Below are 5,000 nucleotides of genomic sequence, written 5' to 3' on the forward strand. Positions count from 1 at the left end.
AGCTAGATAGATAGATAATATATACAATATATATATAATATATAAATATATATATATATTGTATAATATAATATATATATATATATATTTTATTGTATATTGTAATTTTATATACAATATATAAAATATATATATATATATATATATATATAATTTTATATATATATATTGTATATTAAAATATATATATATTTTATATATTAAATATATATAAAATTTTATATATTGTGGGTTTTTGTGTGTGTGTGTGTGTTTTGTGTGTGTGTGTGTCATCACACCATATATTTTAAAAAAACATACGTAAAAAATACTTATATATATATATAATATATATATAATATATATATATATATATATAAATAATTTTATATAAAATGGGGGGTTTAAATGTGTTTGTTGTATATGTAGGAATGCGTTTTTTCAATATAATAAAATGGAAGGGACAGGTCCCCCTATTTGGCCTGTTTCGCAACAGAGACGGGGGAAGATGGTTAGTGTGACAAAAAGATTTTTCCCCACAATTCAGGGACACGTTTCTATCTGAATTTCATCGCAGTTAAATCATCCAATATATTTCCCAAAAATGGGACTGGTACCAAAATCAGGAAGAATGGGAAGCACGGAAGGGCAAAAGAAGCGTGGTCGAACCAAGGTGCAAAAAAACAAATCTACCGTTCTAAACGTCTTTGGGACTGGCACCAAAACCAAAAGTTTTTGGGGAAGTAAAGAAGAAGCGTGGTCGGGCCCAAAGGAGCAAAAAATAAGTCTACCGTTCCCTCGTCCAAACTCGTTAAGACTAAGAATATTGCAAAAAGAGGCAACCGAAGACGAAAGGCGTCGGGAAAAGAGGTCGACCCAGAACGAAGGGGGAGCAGGGAATCCGGAAATTCGTTTATATTGTTCTTAGGGGGCCTTCAGAGCTTTTGATAACCCCAAAAGGGTCGTCTTTCAAACAATTAAAAAATACCTTAAAAAGAATGATGGGGTTGATGCACAGAAGAAGGCATTAAAATAACAGACTATCCAAAATTTGGGTGAAGAGGAACAAAACGTCATCGTATCGGGAATTTGGGGCCAGAGGAAATTTTGCTGATTGCAACATATTTGGTGGATGTGTTATAGAAAAATTAGTATTTTTTTTGTTTTCAAGGGGACTTTTATTGAATAAAATATTATCCTTTTTTATTATTTATATTAATTTTAATATCGGATTTTGAATGGATAATCTTTCAAAAAACATTTATACGGGGGTCCGTAATTAGGATTTAGAAGGGTGTGGGGATAAGCTTAAAAAAATACGTCATATACAAAAATGGTGCAGAAAAAAAAAAGCAAAGGTTTTTGAAGGATTTAGTAATTTCACTATGATACCCCTTTCTTGGTTTCAGGCCTTAAGAAAAACGGAGTGCTCTGCCTTACTTGATTTATAGTATAAACCACATAAAAAAATATATAATATTTTATAAATATATACATATATATATATATATAATATATTATAAAAATAGAAAGTAAATTTTATAAGATATATTTATAATTTTTATTAAAATTTTTAACGTGTATATTTTAAATGTATGTATTATGTATAAAATTTTTATCACCTATTATCTTTTATTTAATGTACAATAAATTTTTTGTGCATGTAAATACATATGTATATATAAATATATATGTATACTTGCATACGTAGTGTAATATTGGAATATGTGTATTTTTACATAGTAGATATGTAAATGTATGTATATATCTGTGGTGGTATATATATAATTTTTAAAATATATATATATAAAATATATTAATTATTAAAAGTGTGTGTGTGTGTGTTTTGTGTGTGGTTTGTTTGTGTTGGGGGTGTTTGTGTGTGTATTTACAATAATTTTAAATATTATAATATATATATATAATATATTATATTATATATATGTACACACACAGCACACAACACCAACACACAAACACACACAACAACACCACATTATATATTAAAATTTAAAATAAATTTTTAATATTATATAATATATGATAACATATATTTATATATATATATAATATATATATTTTATATATATTATATATATATATATATTAATATAATATATATTTATTGTATATATTATTATATATATATATATAATATATATAATAATATATAAAAATATATATATATGTATTAAATTTAATATATATATATAAATTATATATTATATATTATAATTATATGAATATACGTGTAAATATTATAGCGCATATACAAAATGTATAATACAGATATGTATTATTTTTTAAATATGTATGTATATATATATATATATATATAATTATATATATTATAATATAATATATATGTATGTATTTTTATAAATGTGTATTATTTTTTTTAAAAATGTAATATTTTGTATAAATGTGTATATATTGTATTAAATATGTATAATTTGTATAAAATGTATATTTGTATAATATGTATCTTTCTTTTAAAAGGTATATATCTGTCTAAATATGATTTATTTGTATAAAAATGAATACTTGACTAAATATTAATTTGATAAATATTATATTTGTTTAAATTTGATATTTTATATTATATATGCAAAAATGTATGTAATAGTATATATATGGGGATATATATAAAAAAATATGTATATAATGGGGATATATCAAAATAAATATATATATATATTAATATATATATTAATTATATACATATATATATATTATAAATATATTTTATATGATATAAAATGCATATATATGTTTATAATGGAATAATGTGGATATATATGGATATAGTAGGGGGTTTGGACAATTATGAGTATATAGGAAAAAAAAAACGTGGAAAATGTAATACAAATATTATAAAATATTAGTATAATTAATATATATAAAATATATATATTAAAAAATATATATATATATATATATATATATATATAATTTTATAATATATATATATAATAATACATGCAAATAATAATATATAAATATTTATTTTAATATATATATAAATATATTATATTATATTAATATATATACATATATATATATAATTTTTTTTGTTGTATATATGAACGTATATATTATTATATATATATTTTATATATAAATAATATATATATTATAATATTATATATATGTAATAATATATCCAGTATGTTTTTATAAATCTCATAATTATCCCCATACATCCTACATATATCCCTATATTTATCCCTATAATTCAATATATACACAAATTCATAATATACATATATATTATATAAATATATATATTATATATATATAATATATATATATAAATATATATATAAATGTGTGGCTGCTCACATTATATACAGTAATATTTTGTGTGAGTCAGTATGTTATATTTTCAGATGTATATACATTTGTGTGTGTGGGGTTGGTATATATTAATATATATATAATTATATAATTATATAATATATGGTGTGTGTGTGGTGTTGTTGTGTTGGTGTGTGTGTGGTGTGCGTGTATTTTGGGGTTTTTTGTGTAAAATAGAATACTTATGTAAATAAGCATGTTTTTTTTATTAGAGGCTTATATGTGGTCTATGGTGCATGTGCTTTTTATTCCCGATATAACAATATATACATAATATCATATATATCCACTATATATAACAACACACACACACACCAAAACCACCACACACACATATATAATATATATATATTAAAATTTTATAATAATATAAAAATATAATAGGTATAATATATATTGTTATATATATAATAATATGATATATATAGTTATATTATGTATATATTTATTATAATAATAATATATTTTATAATTTATATATATATGGTGTGTGTTTTGTGTGGTGGTGTGTGTGTGTTGCGGGGGTGTGGTGTGTGTGTGGGTGGTATTGTATGTAAATATTTATATATGTATGTGTATATACATTTTATATGTATGTACATATGCATTATATATGCATATATTTCTTAATTTTGTAAATTTTTTTGTATATTATACATTTTTTATGTATTGTATACATTTTTTTTGTATATATGCACATACTTTTAATGTATATATTTTTCATTTTTATATGTATATATTTATATGTTTGTTTATATTTATATTTTTTTTAAAATTTATATATTTTTTATATATGTATAATTTGTTTAAATGTATTTATTTGTTTAATATGTTATATTTTTTTTTAATTGTATAAAATTTTCTATGCTATAGTTTATATAATAATCCGATTAGGATAATTAGGGTTTGATGATATGGGATAAGCTTAAAAAGAAACAAGTCGTATAAATAGATTGTGCACTTAAAAGATAGCAAAGCTTACAAAAGGGTTATAGTTACTTTATTTTGGACACCATTTCTTCGGATATTTAGCCTTTTAATAGTTTTTTTTATTTTTATTTCACAAAATATATGGATATTTCATGCGTCTTTTTTTGAATAAGGGGGAAATTTTCTTTTATTTATTGCTTTGCCGTAATGAAAATACGGATATCCTTTTTGATTAATTCCCATAGAACACTGACTTACTTCCCCATAATACATAGAATTTTTTATTTGTGTAAGTATGGATTCATTTTTTTTTTATGTTCATTTACTTTAACTCTTCATGAAAAGGTTTTTACACTTTGACATTGTGTGTATAGGTAGATAAGATTTTTATGTATTAAAAACATTATTGTAAAAAATAATATAAATATATATATTAATATAAAATATATAATATATATTTGTATATATATATATTGTAAATTTTACATATAATTTTATATTAATATATAATATATTATATATTATATATAAAATATATATATTATATATAATATATAAATATATAATATATATAATATAATATATTAGTATATTATATTATTAATTATATATATAGAATATATTTTAATAAAATATAATAATATAAATATATATATATAATATATAATATTGTAATATATTATACTGGTAAATTATATTTATTATTATATATAATATAATATAATAATTTATAT

The sequence above is a fragment of the Penaeus monodon genome, chromosome 9 (assembly GCF_015228065.2).
Source record: "Penaeus monodon isolate SGIC_2016 chromosome 9, NSTDA_Pmon_1, whole genome shotgun sequence".
In the NCBI taxonomy this organism is placed as follows: domain Eukaryota; kingdom Metazoa; phylum Arthropoda; class Malacostraca; order Decapoda; family Penaeidae; genus Penaeus; species Penaeus monodon.